This window comes from Scomber scombrus, chromosome 19 (assembly GCF_963691925.1).
Source record: "Scomber scombrus chromosome 19, fScoSco1.1, whole genome shotgun sequence".
Classification (NCBI taxonomy): domain Eukaryota; kingdom Metazoa; phylum Chordata; class Actinopteri; order Scombriformes; family Scombridae; genus Scomber; species Scomber scombrus.
Window position 1 is genome coordinate 3199206 of NC_084988.1, and position 21126 is coordinate 3220331.

The following is a 21126-nucleotide window of genomic DNA, read 5'->3' on the forward strand; positions in this document are numbered from 1 at the left end:
ATTCATTGACAACAACAAAACAGACCACTCAGACCATGTTTCCTCCATCAGAGTCTCATTCAGAAACACTGAACAGTCTTCAACAGTGGAGAAGAAACAAAGTCTTCCCACCAGTTTCCTGCTCTGAAGGAAACATCTTAACTCTTCATCGTGGGCAGCGAGACCAAACTCTTTAGAAACACATTTCTCAAGTCAAGAACTAAAGAAATGATCCCTGAAAGTATAGTCTTGGTTTGTTGTGGATGTTTCTCAGGGTCTTATGTCTGGAGACGAGCACTCGTACTCCTGGTGAACTCCTGTAGCTCACAAACACACTACTCCTCCTCCTCCTCCTCCTCCTCCTCCTCCTCCTCCTCCTCCTCCTCCTCCTCCTCCTCCTCCTCCTCCTCCTCCTCCTCCTCCTCCTCCTCCATCCTACAATAAACTAATTTGTAGGATATAAATTATTATTTTTGAGTGAATTAAAAAGTGTATTAAAAAGAAATGTGGCGACACAATATGTGAGGATATAACATTTAGTAAAGTACTTTTATTTTGTGCTGGTAGAAAAAGAGATGTGTCAAAAACTTTCGTGTAAATCATTTCTACCCATAAAATACTTTAAACTATTAACTCTGACTGTGAGCATGTTTCTGCAAAATTAATTAGTCACTGATGATGCTGTGATTATATGAGGAGGAGGAGGAGGAGGAAGAGGAGGAGGAGGAGGAGGAAGAAGAGGAGGAGGAGTGTGTTTGTGAGCTACAGGAGTTCACCAGGAGTACGAGTGCTCGTCTCCAGACATAAGACCCTGAGAAACATCCACAACAAACCAAGACTATACTTTCAGGGATCATTTCTTTAGTTCTTGACTTGAGAAATGTGTTTCTAAAGAGTTTGGTCTCGCTGCCCACGATGAAGAGTTAAGATGTTTCCTTCAGAGCAGGAAACTGGTGGGAAGACTTTGTTTCTTCTCCACTGTTGAAGACTGTTCAGTGTTTCTGAATAAGACTCTGATGGAGGAAACATGATCTGAGTGGACTGTCTAATCTCTTCAACGTGTTCAATTTAAATGTGTCTGATGTATTTCCACAGAAGAAACTCAAATTGCTTCTCACAAAACTTCAAACAGAACACAGCCTTCTAGCTTCATACCTTTTCAGTGATCACCAACTCTACTCCTGGAGAGCTACTGCCCTGCATATTTTAGGTATCTCCCCACTCTAACACACCTGATTCTAATAATAAACTCATCATCAAGCAGCTGAAGCTTGTCAAAGGCTTGATAACGAGTTAAGGCATTAGAGACTAATCACTTTGTATCTCTATGTATCTTAAACTGTGTTAATGTGACTGTTACAACTCCAAGATTGTTTAGGGGATGACACGACCGGACCACTGAAGTAGAAGTACAAAATCAATCATTTATCAACAACTTAACAAAAAGGAATTTGAAACCCAATTGCAAATAACAGGAAGCAGCTTCACTAAGATAAAAAAGAAGAAGAAAAGAAAGAAGAAGCTGATCTGCCAGTCAAATGAAAAGTACAAATCTTATCAGTTGACATAAGCACTGTCTTGAAATGAGCGTAAACACACACAGCTCTACTGGAGATACTGGAGACTGATGACAAACCGGGAACAGCTGTGGCGATCACCTGCAGGAAGAGGTGGGCAGTACCTGGTGGGCCAGAGAGAGAGAAAGGACAGAACTGAAAATCAAACACCAAACACACTACGGCACATAATGCTGACATACCTTAGAGCAGTGGTCTCCAGCCCTGCTCCTGGAGAGCTACTGCCCTGCATGTTTTAGGTATCGCCCCACTCTAACACACCTGACTCTAATTATTAAGCTGCAGCTGTAAACCATCACACGATATCTGAGGTTTGTCAGAGTCGACCTCAAATGTCATTAAGCAACCCTCAGAATGAAGCAAGCATGACAACACACAGGAATGTGGACCAAAAGATAAACTTACATTGCTACAGTATGAGTTGAAAATATCAATACTCATGACTTCAACGTAAAACAAAAAGCTCTATGAATGATAACTATTATTAAATTACACTCTCACATCATCCATCACTTTTCCTCTGTAGTATCTGAACAACGACGAGGCAGATTTACATGGAATGTGTTCAGAAAAGTGTTTTTCCCAAGAAGAAGAACCCTAAACATCCTCCGGACCATTGCACTTGTGATACAAGTTAGTGAAATTCACCACTTCTGTTGAAATACAGTTTTAAGGAGATGTGTCTCTGTGACCTACAGAAGTTTAACATCCAGTGTCATGATGTTAGAATATCTTGATTTTTGTCAGAAATGTCCAAATAGTTCACAAACAAGGCTTCTATCAGATTGTGGAAATATTTTGTAAATGTTATCATGTATCTTGCTTTTAACCCCCCCCAAAAAAACAGACCACTCAGATCATGTTTCCTCCATCAGAGTCTCATTCAGAAACACTGAACAGTCTTCAACAGTGGAGAAGAAACAAAGTCTTCCCACCAGTTTCCTGCTCTGAAGGAAACATCTTAACTCTTCATCGTGGGCAGCGAGACCAAACTCTTTAGAAACACATTTCTCAAGTCAAGAACTAAAGAAATGATCCCTGAAAGTATAGTCTTGGTTTGTTGTGGATGTTTCTCAGGGTCTTATGTCTGGAGACGAGCACTCGTACTCCTGGTGAACTCCTGTAGCTCACAAACACACTCCTTTTTCTGTCTGCCAGCAGCACATGAATCATCGCTGTTGTCTTACTCTTAACATCAGCAAAATTGACGGCATGTTTTAAAAAAAAATATTATTAAGAGAAATAGCACACATTAACCTGGCATCCTATTTAAAGCTGAGGTAATAAATACTGTTGAGCATTTTTACCAATCTGAGCATAGTCCAACTCTAATGTAAATATTTAGAAATATAAAATATAAAAAAAGAGTTCTCCAGAGGTGTCAAAGCCAAGCTAATGAAATTTTAGATCAGTCATCAACTGCCTCTATCCTCTGCTAAGCTCTTTATGCACACAATTATTTTCTCACACTTATCCTACTGTAGCTACCAGCTGGTCCCAAGCAGGATTGACTGTGCTACAACCATCATTTATTGACCTTCGACAGTTTTCTTTGTTTTTCAGATGTGTATCTCACATAATAAATTAATTCATGATCTTGTGCCACCACCGCTTGAACAATGTGTGTATCATTCTGCAGGAACAATGCTCAGGGAGGCCGAGCATTATTGAAAGGTGACTGCTCAGCTAAATTTCGGAGAAGTGCTTTTTTAGATAATCAGCATTTTCAGTCAGAGCAGCGGATACATGCAACTCAATTCCCATCCATATCAGAGAATGCACAAGCTTTAGGATTTTTAAAACAGGGCTTAAAACATGAATTAATACAAACAAGTCATGTGATCACTGATCCAAATGTTGAGTCCTCTATGTCGTCTCTAAATCACTTTAAGTATTTCGTCGTTCGAAGAATGTTTGAAGTTCCAAAAATAATCAATCAAAAAGTCACCAGGAGTCGTCCAGCTGAATGCAGTTAGAGTTTTATTGTCGACAGCAAAACCCGGAGCCAAAATACACAGACAGAATCTATGCATAAATGACACAAAGAGCTAAAACCTGGGGTCTCTTTTATACTGTCTATATTGCTGACCCTTGCAGAAAAGTTTCGACCCCCTCCCTCGGTATAGAGTGAGTTTCAACCAATCCGCGTCTTTCCGCCCCCAACATGTACTCACGTCCTTCGCACCCTGTTTCACCTCAACTTGAACTCACGTTCTTGGCGCCTATCCTAAAGACGCCCTAAAACACCTTTTATGGCTACTCCTTCCGTTTCTATGCTAGCAGGTATTTCGCTATAGGAGATTTCGGATTACATCATTCTCGGCCTCAAGTTCTGTACTTTTCCACTTACTGGGTGCTTCCCCCTATCCTACACAGCTGGTATTAGCTGTGTGGGCACTGTTTATCACAGATTTCTTTAAGTTCAATATTACCCACTTACTATTATTACTGCATTCTTTTCTATAGTACTAATAATAATAATAATATAAAAGTGTGGTATATATAATCACATATATTGTGGTTTCTCATACTTATTCAATCATAAAGTACTTATTCACTCACTAAATGCAGAATCACATAAACCTTCTTCGTTTAACATAATGCCTTCAAATTTGAACATCTTCAGCAAATAATAGTCAACAATCAAGTACCCTTTTAGCAGATACAACATTGTTCATTGTTAGTTATAATCATCAAAATTTTACACTACACAAACCTTTGTAAAACCAACTGTTCATTGAAATGGAGTGTATGTCATATATGTTTTGTATGATCTGGTTTTATATGTGATGTATTACTTGTACATTTTTACTATTGTATTGTATTGTTTTTTTCTATATCTTCCTGCCCAGGGACCACAGATGAAAATCAGCCGCCTATGTTAAATAACCAAATAAACTAAATTAAACATAATTATTGGATATTTCATATAAGCACCAAAAAAAAAGTGCACTATCATCAGTTCTTCATCACCAGTAGTTATGAATTTGTTATTTCCTGTAAAGCCTTAGGTTTGTGTAACTGTTTCCACTGGTCAGGTTTGAGCCTGTCAGCATTTCAAATAGTTAAAGTACAGTTATGTCTCTAAATCCTCTATTTGGTAACAATCACTTTTTTATTTTTGATAAGTTCTGGCATTTAAAATAAATCAAAACCTGCTGTGATTCATACATGATAGTGTTAAACAGGAGTGTTACTAAAGAGCCTTTTCAGCATGTCGACTTCAGTGAACAGACTCAATACAAACTGAACACAACTGAGTCAGTTGTTATGGCAGTGGAAGGAAACTAACCTGAGAACAAAGCTTTAAAAAGATCCTGCAGTCCAACGGAAACTGTTAAAACACAATTACACTTCCTCTGCTGGGAATAAAAGCACACGAACACCTCTGATCAGGGACAGAACACAAACATATTAAACAATGTTGTTACTGAAGATCCAAATAAACACACTGATGAAAATAGTGAAAGAGTGAAAGCTGCATCACTGTAAAATGTCCAGACTGGCATTAGACAACAACGTGGTTATTATGTGTGTTTGTGGAAATAAAACCAACCACAAACACACATATATTGTTTTTCATTATAGGTTGTGCAAAAACTTTCAATGCTGTGGTGCAGAAATCTGATTCTACATATATGAGTGACAATGAAAAAGATGCCAAAAAACAGTCTGAGCTCATAAATATGACACATTATTTAAAGTTTTGGTTTGTTTCTTTTGAGCATTTCCGACAATAACAGTTTTACAAATGAACACTTTTGTAAAACAAGTTTATGAACAACATTTATTCTATAAGCACTTATGGGTTTTCTCTTTAGACAACTACATAAATACACCACTCAGATCATGTTTCCTCCATCAGAGTCTCATTCAGAAACACTGAACAGTCTTCAACAGTGGAGAAGAAACAAAGTCTTCCCACCAGTTTCCTGCTCTGAAGGAAACATCTTAACTCTTCATCGTGGGCAGCGAGACCAAACTCTTTAGAAACACATTTCTCAAGTCAAGAACTAAAGAAATGATCCCTGAAAGTATAGTCTTGGTTTGTTGTGGATGTTTCTCAGGGTCTTATGTCTGGAGACGAGCACTCGTACTCCTGGTGAACTCCTGTAGCTCACAAACACACTCCTCCTCCTCCTCCTCCTAACTTTGCATTATCAGTGACTAATTAAGAGATTAAGAGCAGCTAAAATTGAGTTTTTAGCACAATAAGTGAATTTCACAAAGTTGTGGCACCAGAGAAGAGGTCTTGTGATTCATGAGAATTTTTTAACGACACTATTCTGAACACATTTCATGTCAAAATACCTTCTAGTTCTTCAGATAGTACAGAGAAAAGTGCTGGATGAACACGGGGACCTTTGTACTACATTAGCTGTGTTCCAATTCAGGGGCTGCATCCTTCGAAGGACGCATTTGAAGGCTGATTACGTCACGATGTCGCACAAAGGCTGTCCCAATTGGAAGGCTCCTTCGAATCCTACTTGGACTGTTTCCTGTGGGGAATTAAAAAAATAAAATGATTTATTAAAGTGCAGCTTAGATAATGTAGTTTCAAGCTTCTTTCACAACTAGATATTTAAATCTCCATGCAGATTTTATTAATATGAAAGTAATACTTGTCCTAACAACTTGTAAGGATGTAATGAAAGAAAGGTCATGAAGTTGTCAATTATTATTCCTCTGAGGACTGTTTCAATCTACAGCAAAGCTCATGTCAGTCTGAGTGTTGATGTTGAAATATTTCACTCCAAACAAAAGTATTAACTCAACTTTATAGTTAACATTCTGCTAAATGTTTTAGTGCAATTACAGTTTTGTAATTTTCAGACTATTTAGATACAATTAAGGTCTTTGATTCTACTTTCCTCTTTAGACAACTACATAATCAAACCACTCAGATCATGTTTCCTCCATCAGAGTCTCATTCAGAAACACTGAACAGTCTTCAACAGTGGAGAAGAAACAAAGTCTTCCCACCAGTTTCCTGCTCTGAAGGAAACATCTTAACTCTTCATCGTGGGCAGCGAGACCAAACTCTTTAGAAACACATTTCTCAAGTCAATAACTAAAGAAATGATCCCTGAAAGTATAGTCTTGGTTTGTTGTGGATGTTTCTCAGGGTCTTATGTCTGGAGACGAGCACTCATACTCCTGGTGAACTCCTGTAGCTCACAAACACACTCCTCCTAGCATCATCACTATCAGGGCCATAGTGTTTTTTCCTTTCACTCTTGTGGGTGTTTCTCTGTTTCTTCCTGTGTTTCTGTCTGGAGTTGGCCAGAGGTGGAGCCTTCCTGCACTATCCACCTGCACACCTGCTGCTGTCCATCAACTCGTCACCTCATCTCCTCATCCCCCTCCTTCAATGATTCATATTCAACTGGTCACTGCTGTGAGTGGCTGAATCATGATTTACTGCAGCAAAAGTTGTTTCAGGTTTAAAAAACCACACTCCTCCTACAAGCACATAAGACATGCAGAAACATGATGTGAACTACTGAGTCCCTCATTCTTAATTTTACCTTTTAAAGTTAATAGATTGAATTTAGGGGCAGAAAATATTTACATTAAGTTTTTGCAGGTGGCATATCTCCCTTTCTACCAATGCAAATTATATTTATTCATTCCTGAACTCTAATCCCTGTACTGTTTGGGCAGCTATTGAAAAATTTACTTTACTGTATGCATTTGCACATCATGACATTAGATGTCAATCAAATTGTATCTCTGCTTTTCAATACACTAAGTGTCAAAGGTCACTCCAAAAAAAAAAGAAGCCAATTGCCTATAGATTATTTCATGATTATAAGAAGAGGAGGAGGAGGAGGAGGAGGAGGAGGAGGAGGAAGAGGAAGAGGAAGAGGAAGAGGAAGAGGAAGAGGAAGAGGAAGAGGAAGAGGAAGAGGAAGAGGAGGAGGAGGAGGAGGAGGAGGAGGAGGAGGAGGAGGAGGAGGAAGAGGAGGAGGAGGAGGAGGAGTAGTGTGTTTGTGAGCTACAGGAGTTCACCAGGAGTACGAGTGCTCGTCTCCAGACATAAGACCCTGAGAAACATCCACAACAAACCAAGACTATACTTTCAGGGATCATTTCTTTAGTTCTTGACTTGAGAAATGTGTTTCTAAAGAGTTTGGTCTCGCTGCCCACGATGAAGAGTTAAGATGTTTCCTTCAGAGCAGGAAACTGGTGGGAAGACTTTGTTTCTTCTCCACTGTTGAAGACTGTTCAGTGTTTCTGAATGAGACTCTGATGGAGGAAACATGATCTGAGTGGTGTATTTATGCAGTCGTCTAAAGAGGAAATGGCATCAAAGAGCTAAATTGTATGTCAATAGTCTGAAGATTACAAAGCCTCAATGTTTCTGTCTTGATAGTCTGAAAATTGAGAAACTGTAATTGCACTAAAATGTTAACCAGAATTTCAACTGCGAAGTTGAGTTGCTGTGAGAAAGTTTCTTGGTCCATTTAACAGCTTTGTTTGGACAGAAATATTTCAATATCAACACTCTGACATGAACTTTGCTGTGGATTGAAACGTTCCTCAGAGGAATAATAATTGACAACTTCATGGCCTTTCCTCTATTGTCATTATTTCCACTTGTGTACAAACATATTTTAAATAGGAAGAGTTTTATTACATTTAGTGATTTGCAGCATCAAAACACATGGCAGGCAGGAGCTGGGCATGGTGGAGCTCAGGATCCAATGACGTAACAGAAACTGGAAGTCTACACAGGAAATACCAGATCAGTCAACAAGCAAACTGGCACAATAACTCAACGATGAGAGGATGATCTGGAGGCGGCTGCAGAGAAGGAGCTGGCTTTCAATATAGCAAGTTGATGACAAGATGGAGTGCAGGTGGCTTGATGGACAGCAGCAGGTTTTGTAATCTTCAGACTATTGACATACAATTTAGCTCTTTGATGCCACTTTCTCTTTAGACGACTGCATAAATACACCACTCAGATCATGTTTCCTCCATCGGAGTCTCATTCAGAAACACTGAACAGTCTTCAACGGTGGAGAAGAAACAAAGTCTTCCCACCAGTTTCCTGCTCTGAAGGAAACATCTTAACTCTTCATCGTGGGCAGCGAGACCAAACTCTTTAGAAACACATTTCTCAAGTCAAGAACTAAAGAAATGATCCCTGAAAGTATAGTCTTGGTTTGTTGTGGATGTTTCTCAGGGTCTTATGTCTGGAGACGAGCACTCGTACTCCTGGTGAACTCCTGCAGCTCACAAACACACTCCTCCTCCTCCTCCTACTAACTTTGCATTATCAGTGACTAATTAAGAGATTTAGAGCAGCTAAAATTGAGTTTTTAGCACAATAAGTGAATTTCACAAAGTTGTGGCACCAGAGCAGAGGTCTTGTGATTCATTAGGATTTTTTTACGACACTATTCTGAACACATTTCATGTCAATATACCTTCTAGTTCTTCAGATAGTACAGAGAAAAAGTGCTGGATGAACACGCGGCCCTTTGCACTACATTAGCTGTGTCCCAATTCAGGGGCTGCATCCTTCGAAGGACGCATTTGAAGGCTGATTACGTCACAATGTCGCGCAAAGGCTGTCCCAATTGGAAGGCTCCTTCGAATCCTACTTGGACTGTTTCCTGTGGGGAATAAATGAAATAAAATGATTTATTAAAGTGCAGCTTAGATAATGTAGTTTCAAGCTTCTTTCACAACTAGATATTTAAATCTCCATGCAGATTTTATTAATATGAAAGTAATACTTGTCCTAACAACTTGTAAGGATGTAATGAAAGAAAGGTCATGAAGTTGTCTATTATTATTCCTCTGAGGACTGTTTCAATCTACAGCAAAGCTCATCTCAGTCTGAGTGTTGATGTTGAAATATTTCACTCCAAACAAAAGTGTTAACTCAACGTCATAGTAATAATTCTGCTAAATATTTTAGTGCTACTACAGTTTTGTAATTTTCAGACTATTTAGATACAATTAAGGTCTTTGATTCTACTTTCCTCTTTAGAAAACTGCATAAATACACCACTCAGATCATGTTTCCTCCATCAGAGTCTCATTCAGAAACACTGAAAAGTCTTCAACAGTGGAGAAGAAACAAAGTATTCCCACCAATTTCCTGCTCGGAAGGAAACATCTTAACTCTTCATCGTGGGCAGCGAGACCAAACTCTTTAGAAACACATTTCTCAAGTCAAGAACTAAAGAAACGATCCCTGAAAGTATAGTCTTGGTTTGTTGTGGATGTTTCTCAGGGTCTTATGTCTGGAGACGAGCACTCGTACTCCTGGTGAACTCCTGTAGCTCACTAACACACTCCTCCTCCTCCTCCTCCTCCTCTTCCTCCTCCTCCTCCTCCTCCTCCTCCTCCTCCTCCTCCTCCTCCTCCTCCTCATATAATCATAAAATAATTTGCTTTTCTTTTTTCTTTTTTTGAATGACCTTTGACACTTTCTAGTGTATTAAAAAGTGGAGAAACACTTTGACATCTAATGTCATGATGTGCAAAAGCATACAGTAAAGTACATTTCTTAGTAACTGCTCAAACAGTACAGGGATTAGAGTTTAGGAATGCATAGATATAATTTGCTTTAGCAGAAAGGGAGATATGTCAAATACAAAAACTTCATGTAAATATTTTCTGCCACTAAATTCAATCTATTAACTGTAAATGGTAAAAGTAAGAATGAGGGACTCAATGGTTCACATCATGTTTCTGCATGTATTATGTGCTTGTATGAGGAGTGTGTTTGTGAACCTGAAACAACTTTTGCTATTATACATCAGGATTCAGCCACTCACAGCAGTGACCAGTTGAATATGAATCATTGAAGGAGGGGGATGAGGAGATGAAGTGACGAGTTGATGGACAGCAGCAGGTGTGCAGGTGGATAGTGCAGGAAGGCTCCACCTCTGGCCAACTCCAGACAGAAACACAGGAAGAAACAGAGAAACATAGAAACACCCACAAGAGCGAAAGGAAAAAACACTATGGCCCTGATAGTGATGATGCTACAATTACAAAAAGACTTTGTTTGTTTGTTAAAGAGATGCTGATGAAGAACATGTGCTCCTACTTGGACTGTTTCCTGTGGGGAATAAAACAAATAAAAAGATTTATTAAAGTGCAGCTTAGATAATGTAGTTTCAAGCTTCTTTCACAACTAGATATTTAAATCTCCATGCAGATTTTATTAATATGAAAGTAATACTTGTCCTAACAACTTGTAAGGATGTAATGAAAGAAAGGTCATGAAGTTGTCTATTATTATTCCTCTGAGGACTGTTTCAATCTACAGCAAAGCTCATCTCAGTCTGAGTGTTGATGTTGAAATATTTCACTCCAAATAAAAGTGTTAACTCAACTTTATAGTTAACATTCTGCTAAATGTTTTAGTGCTACTACAGTTTTGTAATTTTCAGACTATTTAGATACAATTAAGGTCTTTGATTCTACTTTCTTCTTTAGACAACTACATAATCAAACCACTCAGATCATGTTTCCTCCATCAGAGTCTCATTCAGAAACACTGAACAGTCTTCAACAGTGGAGAAGAAACAAAGTCTTCCCACCAGTTTCCTGCTCTGAAGGAAACATCTTAACTCTTCATCGTGGGCAGCGAGACCAAACTCTTTAGAAACACATTTCTCAAGTCAAGAACTAAAGAAATGATCCCTGAAAGTATAGTCTTGGTTTGTTTTGGATGTTTCTCAGGGTCTTATGTCTGGAGACGAGCACTCGTACCCCTGGTGAACTCCTGTATCTCACAAATACACTACTCCTCTTCCTCCTCCTCCTCCTCCTCCTCCTCCTACAATCATAAAATAATTTGACATCTGATGCCATGATATGCAAATGCATACAGTAAAGTACATTTCTTAGTAACTGCTCAAACAGTACAGGGATCAGAGTTTAGGAATGCATAGATATAATTTGCTTTAGCAGAAAGGGAGATATGTCACCTGCAAGAACTAAAATGCTTCAATATAGTAACTGTAAAGGTGAAAGTAAGAATGAGAGACGATGTAGTTCACATCACGTTTCAGCAACTCTACTGTGTCACTGATGAAGCTGTGATTATAGGAGGAAGAGGAGGAGGAGGAGGAGGAAGAGGAGTAGTGTATTTGTGAGATACAGGAGTTCACCAGGGGTACGAGTGCTCGTCTCCAGACATAAGACCCTGAGAAACATCCAAAACAAACCAAGACTATACTTTCAGGGATCATTTCTTTAGTTCTTGACTTGAGAAATGTGTTTCTAAAGAGTTTGGTCTCGCTGCCCACGATGAAGAGTTAAGATGTTTCCTTCAGAGCAGGAAACTGGTGGGAAGACTTTGTTTCTTCTCCACTGTTGAAGACTGTTCAGTGTTTCTGAATGAGACTCTGATGGAGGAAACATGATCTGAGTGGTCTATTTATGCAGTTGTCTGAAGAGAAAGTTGATTTAAAGCGCTTAATTGTATCTAAATATTCTGAAAATTACAAAACTGTAATTGTACTTAAACATTTAGCAGAAAGTTAACTATAAAGTTGAGTTAACACTTTTGTTTGGAGTGAAATATTTCAACATCAACACTCAGACTGAGATGAGCTTTGCTGTAGATTGAAACAGTCCTCAGAGGAATAATAATAGACAACTTCATGACCTTTCTTTCATTACATCCTTACAAGTTGTTAGGACAAGTATTACTTTCATATTAATAAAATCTGCATGGAGATTTAAATATCTAGTTGTGAAAGAAGCTTAAAAATACATTATCTAAGCTGCACTTTAATAAATCATTTTATTTAATCAATTCCCCACAGGAAACAGTCCACGTAGGAGCACATGTCCTTCATCAGCATCTCTTTAACAAACAAACAAAGTCTTTTTGTAATTGTACCATCATCACTATCAGGGTCATAGTGTTTTTTCCTTTCGCTCTTGTGGGTGTTCCTATGTTTGTCTGTCTCTTCCTGTGTTCTGTCTGGAGTTTGCCAGAGGTGGAGCCTTCCTGCACTATCCACCTGCACACCTGCTGCTGTCCATTAACTCGTCAAACCACCTGCACTTCATCTTCTCATCAACTCGCTATATTGAAAGCCAGCTCCTTCCCTGCAGCCGCCTCCAGATCGTCCGCTCTCCGTTGAGTTATTGTGCCAGTTTGCTTGTTTACTGATCTGGTATTTCCTGTGTAGACTTCGAGTTTCTGTTGCGTCATTGGATCCTGAGCTCCACCATGCCCAGCTCCTGCCTGCCATGTGTTTTGATGCTGCAAATCAGTAAATGTAATAAAACTCTTCCTATTTAAAATATGTTTGTACACAAGTGGAAACAATGACAATAGAGGAAAGGCCATGACGTTGTCAAAATGTTTTCCTCTGTCAAACGTTTTCAATCCACAGCAAAGTTCATGTCAGAGTGTTGATGTTGAAATATTTCTGTCCAAACAAAAGTGTTAAACAGACCAAGAAACTTTCTCACAGCAGCTCAACTTCATAGTTGAAATTCTGGTTAATGTTTTAGTGTAATTACAGTTTCTTAATCTTTAGACCAGTGGTCTCCAACCCTGCTCCTGGAGAGCTACTGCCCTGCATGTTTTAGGTATCTCCTCACTCTAACACACCTGATTCTAATAATCAACTCGTTATCAAGCCCTTTGACGAGCCTCAGCTGCTTGATAACGAGTTAGAGTGAGGAGATACCTAAAACATGCAGGGCAGTAGCTCTCCAGGAGCAGGGTTGGAGACCACTGCTTTAGACTATCAAGGCACAAACATTGAGGCATTTCAATTTTTGGACAACTACATAAACAGACCACTCAGACCATGTTTCCTCCATCAGAGTCTCATTCAGAAACACTGAACAGTCTTCAACAGTGGAGAAGAAACAAAGTCTTCCCACCAGTTTCCTGCTCTGAAGGAAACATCTTAACTCTTCATCGTGGGCAGTGAGACCAAACTCTTTAGAAACACATTTCTCAAGTCAAGAACTAACGAAATGATCCCTGAAAGTATAGTCTTGGTTTGTTGTGGATGTTTCTCAGGGTCTTATGTCTGGAGACGAGCACTCGTACTGCTGGTGAACTCCTGTAGCTCACAAACACACTCCTCCTCCTCCTCCTCCTCCTCCGAATAACCAGGTGGTGATCAGTTGACAGCTCCGCCCCTCTCTTTGCCCGAGTGTCCAAGACATGTGGCCGCAAGTCCGACGACACGACTACAAAGTCAATCATCGAACTGGGGCCTAGGGTGTCCTGGTGCCAAGTGCACATATGGACACCCTTATGCTTGAACATGGTGTTCGTTATGGACAATCTTTGACGAGCACAGTAGTCCAATAACAAAATACCACTCGGGGGGGCCGTTCCTCCCAATACACCCTTCCAGGTCTCACTGTTGCTGCCAACGTGTGCGTTGAAGTTCCCCAGCAGGACGAGGGAATCTCCAGAGGGAGCACTCCCCAACACCCCCTCTAAGGAGTCCAAAAAGGGTGGATACTCTGAACTGCTGTTTGGATCATAGGCACAAACAACAGTCAGGATCCGTCCCCCCTCCCGAAGGCGGAGGAAGGCTACCCTCTTGTCCACCGGTATAAACTCCAACATACAGGCACCAAGCAGGGAGGCAATAAGTATTGCCACCCCTGCCCGGCGCCTTTCACCAGTGGCAACTCCAGAGTGGAAGAGAGTCCAACCCCTCTCGAGAAGACTGGTTCCCGGAGCACTTGCTATGCGTCGAGGTAAGGCCGACTATATCTAGCCAGAACTTCTCAACCTCGCCCACCAGCTCAAGCTCCTTCCCCACCAGAGAGGTGACATTCCACGTCCCTAGAGCTAGCTTCTGCAGCCGAGGATCGGACCACCAAGGTCCCCGCTTTCAGCTGCCGTCGAGCTCACACTGCACCTGACCCCTTTGGCCCCTCCTACGGGTGGTGAGTCCACGGGAAGGGGGTCCCACATTGCCTCTTCGAGGCAACTAAAAGGCTTCAAAAAAGTAACTGTACAGGTGAAAGTAAAAATGAGAGACAATGTAGTTCACATCACGTTTCAGCAACTCTAACATGTCACTGATGATACTGTGATTGTAGGAGGAGGAGGAGGAGGAGGAGGAATGTGTTTGTGAGCTACAGCAGTTCACCAGGAGTACGAGTGCTCGTCTCCAGACATAAGACCCTGAGAAACAGCCACAACAAACCAAGACTATACTTTCAGGGATCATTTCTTTAGTTCTTGACTTGAGAAATGTGTTTCTAAAGAGTTTGGTCTCACTGCCCACGATGAAGAGTTAAGATGTTTCCTTCAGAGCAGGAAACTGGTGGGAAGACTTTGTTTCTTCTCCACTGTTGAAGACTGTTCAGTATTTCTGAATGAGACTCTGATGGAGGAAACATGGTCTGAGTGGTTCTGTCATTTGTGTAAAGTTAGAAAGTAAATGTTTTGTATTATGTTTGTGCAGAGCTGTTCAAGACTTAGTCTTACACATCTGTTCTCCATCTATGTAGATATTAAGCAATTATTCTCAGTTGTGTGGAGCTTTGCCTTGAACAACCAGTGTTACCAAACTCTCTGTCATAAGAACGACAAAGATTTAAGCTCACATACTTCTGATGCTCCTTTAACAATACACATCACAGCATCATCAGTGACTAATTAAAGTTGCAGAAACATGATGTGAACTACAAACTTAACTCTTTATCAAGCTTCAGCTGCTTGATGATGAGTTTATTATTAGAGTCAGCTGTGTTAGAGTGGGGAGATACCTAAAATATGCAGGGCAGTAGCTCTCCAGGAGCAGGGTTGGTGACCACTGTTTTTTAACCTTTCTTCTGTGAAAAGGTATGAAGCTAGAAGACTGTGTCCTAACCTGTCTCATCATAATATCAAATTCTGATTACACTACTTACAATGTGTATCTGGTTATTATGCTTTGACCTGTTGATGCTCAGAGAGATGGACATTGGATGCAAAGTGTTCTTTTCAATGAAGGAGAAAGTGTTGTTTGAAGCTTTGTGAAAGAAGTATTTGAGTTTTTTTTCTGTGGAAATGCATCAAACACATTTAAGTTAAACACGTTGAAAAGATTAGACAGTCCACTCAGATCATGTTTCCTCCATCAGAGTCTCATTCAGAAACACTGAACAGTCTTCAAAAGTGGAGAAGAAACAAAGTCTTCCCACCAGTTTCCTGTTCTGAAGGAAACATCTTAACTCTTCATCGTGGGCAGCGAGACCAAACTCTTTAGAAACACATTTCTCAAGTCAAGAACTAAAGAAATGATCCCTGAAAGTATAGTCTTGGGTTGTTGTGAATGTTTCTCAGGGTCTTATGTCTGGAGACGAGCACTCGTACTCCTGGTGACCTCCTGTAGCTTACACACACACTCCTCCTCCTCCTCCTCCTCCTCTTACAATCACAGCATCATCACTGACAGATTATCCTCTTTTTTGTTTTTTTGGTGATGGAGTAAAACTGCACAGTGGGCTTCTTCACAGGAGACATTCTCACTTGACAAATACTCTCTCTGTTTCCTGTACTTTTACTGAAGCCTGTCCAACCGACAAATTACAGCTCAAGTTTCCTGTTTTGTGCGATGTCTATTCAGCTCTCATGTTCTGCAGGTCAGAGTTCACCTTTGTTTACATTTGAGCAAATATGCTTACTTGGCTAAAGGAAACTGCCACATCATGTTTTGAAATGGAGTAGATATTATTCTTGAGTGTGTTTACGTGTGTGTTGCTTTAATAAATATTTACTTACCTTTATAACACACAACACAAGAACAGAAACGGACACACCTTTCATATGAAGAATGCAGCTGCTACTTTATCAATGATTGTCCAAAGACTAATAACATGGATAAGATTGTAACTTTCAAAGGAGAAGTTTCCCGGACAGCAGACGCAAACTGAGCATGTGCATGTTGTGTTTGCAGCTTCATAACTTATTCTTCTAATTAACACCATATCATGACTTTTTGCTACGTGAAACATTTCTCAAAGAACTTCAGTGCAAAGTCAAGAGGTTGTGAAATGAAACGCAACACTCAAACAAAGCTGTAAACAGAATTGAGTTCCTGCACATGCTCAGTAGCGTCCGCCGTACACAGAACTACTGTCTACTGAGACTGAGACTGAAAACATGATCACTGTTATTATTAATAATAATAAGGTTAATTATGTTTTTTTTGTGTCCATGTGGTTAAAAATATTTAATATTCATCATTATTTTGTGGTTACACCATTTGACATTTTCAGGAGCATTCCTTCCTTCCTTCGTTTCTCCTTTCCTTCCTTCTTGCTTCCTCCTTTCCTTCCTTCCTCCTCCCTCCTTTCCTTCCTTCTACCTCCCTTCCTTTCTCTCTCTTTTCCTTCCTTCCTCCTCCCTACCTTCCTTCCTTCCTTCCTCCCTCCCTTCCTTCCTTCTTCCTCCCTTCCTTCCTCCCTCCCTTCCTTCCTTCTTCCTCCATTCCTTCCTTGATTCGAGGACAACAGGAGGGTTAAAAACCCAGCAGTAGAGCAGTAGACGACCTGAGAGCTCGTGAAGGATTGTAAAACGACAGAGAGTCTGTGAATTAGTCTCTGGAGCTTTTTGCAAACAAATTACATTAACTGCTGTCTTCAGGTAAGAAGCAGTGTGTCTCACCAATGTGTTTTTAATCTACAGCACAGAGGAATAAGATATATCAGGCTTTGTATACACACACAGTACTTGTTAGATAAGTTGATTGTTGGTTTGGCTCTGCACATGAGATTTGTTGACAATAAGAAAAATAAAGATAATCACAGGCCAAATCTTTTCAAACTGTTGCAATATCATGATCCACCCACACAGGTGTTTTCACTTATATTGCCTGTGAAATTTATTTGCATGTTGTGGCCAAAAGCTGAGTAAGATAGGAAATAGCATGAGCAGAAGGGAGACAGCTGGCAGACTCACAGCAGCAAACTACCAAGTTGAGAAAGAATAATTTATTATCATTTATATCATTTTAATGCAATTAACATCTGTTGTTATCCTTGCACTCGCTATAGCCGAGCAACATTTTTCCTTCTCTGCTGCTTGGATTATTTCACCATGCAGCTATAAAACAAGAGTATAAACAATTTGTCCTGAGTGAGAGGTCAGTCCCAACCACCTCTGTCAAACTAGCTGGACATTAGAGAGTCAGCGTGTCAAAGTTCAATCTATTGAACTCTGGACGCCACTCAGAAATGTTTGGGAGGCAAAATCTATTATTACTGGAGCACAAGAAGTATGTGAGCTTAAATCTTTGTCGTTCTTATGACAACAGAGAGTTTGGTAACACTGGTTGTTCCCGGCAAAGCTCCACGCAACTAACGAGAATTGCTTAATATCTACATAGATGGAGAACAGATTTGTTAGTAAATCTTAAACAGGTCAGCACAAGCTCTGAGCCAAGTACAAAACATTTAGTTTTTGATTTTACACAAAGGACAACACCACTCAGATCATGTTTCCTCCATCAGAGTCTCATTCAGAAACACTGAACAGTCTTCAACAGTGGAGAAGAAACAAAGTCTTCCCACCAGTTTCCTGCTCTGAAGAAAACATCTTAACTCTTCATCGTGGGAAGCGAGACCAAACTCTTTAGAAACACATTTCTCAAGTCAAGAACTAAAGAAATGATCCCTGAAAGTATAGTCTTGGTTTGTTGTGGATGTTTCTCAGGGTCTTATGTCTGGAGACGAGCACTCGTACTCCTGGTGAACTCCTGTAGCTCACAAACACACTCCTCCTCCTCCTCCTCCTCCTCCTCCTACAATCACAGCTTCATCAGTGACACAGTAGAGTTGCTGAAACGTGATGTGAACTACATCATCTCTAATTCTTACTTTCACCTGCACAGTTACTATATTGAAGCATTTTACTTTTTGCAGGTGACATATCTCCCTTTCTGCTAAAGATAATTATATCTATACATTCCTAAACTCTAATCCCTGTACTGTTTGAGCAGTTACTAAGAAATGTACTTTACTGTATGCATTTATACATCATGACATAGGAAAGTGTAAAAGGTCAATGAAAAAAAAAAGAAAAAAGAAAAGCGGATCACCAACAAATTATTCTATGATTGTAGGAGGAGGAGGAGGAGGAGGAGGAGGAGGAGGAGGAGGAGGAGGAGGAGGAGGAGGAGGAGGAGGAGGAGGAGGAGGAGGAGTGTGTTTGTGAGCTACAGGAGTTCACCAGGAGTACGAGTCCTCGTCTCCAGACATAAGACCCTGAGATACATCCACAACAAACCAAGACTATACTTTCAGGGATCATTTCTTTAGTTCTTGACTTGAGAAATGTGTTTCTAAAGAGTTTGGTCTCGCTGCTCACGATGAAGAGATAAGATGTTTCCTTCAGAGCAGGAAACTGGTGGGAAGACTTTGTTTCTTCTCCACTGTTGAAGACTGTTCAGTGTTTCTGAATGAGACTCTGATGGAGGAAACATGGTCTGAGTGGACTGTCTAATCTCTTCAACCTGTTTAACTTAAATGTGTCTGATGTATTTCCACAGAAGAAACTTAAATACCTTCTCACAAAGCTTCAAACAGCACTTTCGCCTTCATTGAAAAGCCAAACTTTGCATCCAATGTCCATCTCTCTGAGCATTGAAAGATCAAAGCATAATAACCAGATACACATTGTAAGTAGTGTAATCAGAATATAGTATTATGATGAGACAGGTTAGGACACAGCCTTCTAGCTTCATACCTTTTCAGTGGTTACCAACCCTGCTCATGGAGAGCTACTGCCCTGCATATTTTAGGTATCTCCTCACTCTAACACTCCTGACTCTAATAATAAACTCATCATCAAGCAGCTGAAGCTTTTCAAAGGCTTGATAACGAGTTAAGTTTGTAGTTCACGTCATGTTTCTGCAACTTTAATTAGTCGCTGATGATGCTGTGATGTGTATTGTTACTGGAGCACCAGAAGTATGTGAGCTTAAATCTTTGTCACAACACTGGTTGTTGCCAGCAAAGCTCCACACAACTGAGAACAATTGCTTAATATCTACATAGATGGAGAACAGATTTATCAGAGTAAATCTTAAACAGGTCTGCACAAGCTCTGAGCATAATACAACACATTTCGTTTTTGACTTTACACAAATGACAGAACCACTCAGATCATGTTTCCTCCATCAGAGTCTCATTCAGAAACTCTGAACAGTCTTCAACAGTGGAGAAGAAACAAAGTCTTCCCACCAGTTTCCTGCTCTGAAGGAAACATCTTAACTCTTCATCGTGGGCAGCGAGACCAAACTCTTTAGAAACACATTTCTCAAGTCAAGAACTAAAGAAATGATCCCTGAAAGTATAGTCTTGGTTTGTTGTGGATGTTTCTCAGGGTCTTATGTCTGGAGACGAGCACTCGTACTCCTGGTGAACTCCTGTAGCTCACAACACACTCCTCCTCCTCCTCTTACAATCACAGCATCATCACTGAAATATTATCCTCTGTTTTGTTTTTTTGATGATGGAGTAAAACTGCACAGTGGGCTTCTTCACAGGAGACATTCTGACTTGACAAATACTCGCTCTGTTTCCTGTACTTTTACTGAAGCCTGTCCAACCGACAAATTACAGCTCCTCCTCCTCCTCCTCCTCCTATAATCGCAGCATCATCAGTGACACGTTAGAGTAGCTGAAACGTGACGTGAACTACATCGTCTCTCATTCTTACTTTCACCTGTACAGTTACTATATTGAAGCATTTTAGTTTTTGCAGGTGACATATCTCCCTTTCTGCTAAAGCTAAGTATATCTATGCATTCCTAAACTCTAATCCCTGTACTGTTTGAGCAGTTACTAAATGTTTTACTTTGCTGTATGCATTTGCACATCGTGACATCAGATGTCAAAGTGTGTCTCCACTTTTTAATACACTAGAAAGTGTCAAAAGTCATTCAAAAAAAGAAAAAGAAAAGCAAATTATTTTATGATTATATGAGGAGGAGGAGGAGGAGGAGGAGGAAGAGGAGGAGGAGGAGGAGTGTGTTTGTGAGCTACAGGAGTTCACCAGGAGTACGAGTGCTCGTCTCCAGACATAAGACCCTGAAAAACATCCACAACAAACCAAGACTATACTTTCAGGGATCATTTCTTTAGTTCTTGACTTGAGAAATGTGTTTCTAAAGAGTTTGGTCTCGCTGCCCACGATGAAGAGTTAAGATGTTTCCTTCAGAGCAGGAAACTGGTGGGAAGACTTTGTTTCTTCTCCACTGTTGAAGACTGTTCAGTGTTTCTGAATGAGACTCTGATGGAGGAAACATGATCTGAGTGGACTGTTTGTTGTTGTTAAATAAGGAGAAAACACAGTTGTTTAATGTTGACTAATGTATTTTAAATTTGGCAGAACTTTGCAGAGAATCCACGTGTGGTCACTGAATCTATTTGATAAAAACCTGATGAAGGTAGTCTTGCTTTATCAAGTGTAACATAACTAACAAGAGAGCGAAGGCAAATTAATAAATGTGTGGTCTTCACATGCTCAGAGAGGAGGTCTGATCAGACAGCGTACAATCACAGCTTCATCAGTGACACAGTAGAGTTGCAGAAACATGATGTGAACCACCAGCTT

General features: G+C 40.1%; 17 non-coding genes across 17 annotated transcripts; 6 read left to right on the forward strand and 11 right to left on the reverse strand.

Annotated features, from left to right (window-relative positions):
- Positions 1-23: 23 nt before the first annotated feature.
- Positions 24-230, reverse strand: LOC134001488 (small nucleolar RNA U3). The gene has a single exon (XR_009927524.1). It is a non-coding gene; the product is annotated as a small nucleolar RNA U3 (small nucleolar RNA).
- A 583-nt stretch (positions 231-813) lies between these two features.
- Positions 814-1020, forward strand: LOC134001500 (small nucleolar RNA U3). Its single transcript, XR_009927536.1, has one exon. It is a non-coding gene; the product is annotated as a small nucleolar RNA U3 (small nucleolar RNA).
- A 1383-nt stretch (positions 1021-2403) lies between these two features.
- LOC134001437 (small nucleolar RNA U3) lies at positions 2404-2610 on the reverse strand. Its single transcript, XR_009927476.1, has one exon. It is a non-coding gene; the product is annotated as a small nucleolar RNA U3 (small nucleolar RNA).
- A 2783-nt stretch (positions 2611-5393) lies between these two features.
- LOC134001448 (small nucleolar RNA U3) lies at positions 5394-5600 on the reverse strand. The gene has a single exon (XR_009927487.1). It is a non-coding gene; the product is annotated as a small nucleolar RNA U3 (small nucleolar RNA).
- Positions 5601-6451: 851 nt separating this feature from the next.
- Positions 6452-6658, reverse strand: LOC134001515 (small nucleolar RNA U3). The gene has a single exon (XR_009927550.1). It is a non-coding gene; the product is annotated as a small nucleolar RNA U3 (small nucleolar RNA).
- A 968-nt stretch (positions 6659-7626) lies between these two features.
- LOC134001460 (small nucleolar RNA U3) lies at positions 7627-7833 on the forward strand. The gene has a single exon (XR_009927498.1). It is a non-coding gene; the product is annotated as a small nucleolar RNA U3 (small nucleolar RNA).
- A 685-nt stretch (positions 7834-8518) lies between these two features.
- On the reverse strand, positions 8519-8725 carry LOC134001504 (small nucleolar RNA U3). The gene has a single exon (XR_009927539.1). It is a non-coding gene; the product is annotated as a small nucleolar RNA U3 (small nucleolar RNA).
- An 852-nt stretch (positions 8726-9577) lies between these two features.
- LOC134001519 (small nucleolar RNA U3) lies at positions 9578-9784 on the reverse strand. Its single transcript, XR_009927554.1, has one exon. It is a non-coding gene; the product is annotated as a small nucleolar RNA U3 (small nucleolar RNA).
- A 1253-nt stretch (positions 9785-11037) lies between these two features.
- LOC134001473 (small nucleolar RNA U3) lies at positions 11038-11244 on the reverse strand. Its single transcript, XR_009927509.1, has one exon. It is a non-coding gene; the product is annotated as a small nucleolar RNA U3 (small nucleolar RNA).
- A 512-nt stretch (positions 11245-11756) lies between these two features.
- Positions 11757-11963, forward strand: LOC134001484 (small nucleolar RNA U3). The gene has a single exon (XR_009927520.1). It is a non-coding gene; the product is annotated as a small nucleolar RNA U3 (small nucleolar RNA).
- Positions 11964-13348: 1385 nt separating this feature from the next.
- On the reverse strand, positions 13349-13555 carry LOC134001508 (small nucleolar RNA U3). The gene has a single exon (XR_009927543.1). It is a non-coding gene; the product is annotated as a small nucleolar RNA U3 (small nucleolar RNA).
- A 1174-nt stretch (positions 13556-14729) lies between these two features.
- LOC134001503 (small nucleolar RNA U3) lies at positions 14730-14936 on the forward strand. The gene has a single exon (XR_009927538.1). It is a non-coding gene; the product is annotated as a small nucleolar RNA U3 (small nucleolar RNA).
- Positions 14937-15622: 686 nt separating this feature from the next.
- LOC134001496 (small nucleolar RNA U3) lies at positions 15623-15829 on the reverse strand. The gene has a single exon (XR_009927532.1). It is a non-coding gene; the product is annotated as a small nucleolar RNA U3 (small nucleolar RNA).
- A 2163-nt stretch (positions 15830-17992) lies between these two features.
- LOC134001490 (small nucleolar RNA U3) lies at positions 17993-18199 on the reverse strand. Its single transcript, XR_009927526.1, has one exon. It is a non-coding gene; the product is annotated as a small nucleolar RNA U3 (small nucleolar RNA).
- A 597-nt stretch (positions 18200-18796) lies between these two features.
- LOC134001512 (small nucleolar RNA U3) lies at positions 18797-19003 on the forward strand. Its single transcript, XR_009927547.1, has one exon. It is a non-coding gene; the product is annotated as a small nucleolar RNA U3 (small nucleolar RNA).
- A 660-nt stretch (positions 19004-19663) lies between these two features.
- On the reverse strand, positions 19664-19870 carry LOC134001492 (small nucleolar RNA U3). Its single transcript, XR_009927528.1, has one exon. It is a non-coding gene; the product is annotated as a small nucleolar RNA U3 (small nucleolar RNA).
- Positions 19871-20623: 753 nt separating this feature from the next.
- On the forward strand, positions 20624-20830 carry LOC134001494 (small nucleolar RNA U3). The gene has a single exon (XR_009927530.1). It is a non-coding gene; the product is annotated as a small nucleolar RNA U3 (small nucleolar RNA).
- Positions 20831-21126: the final 296 nt, after the last annotated feature.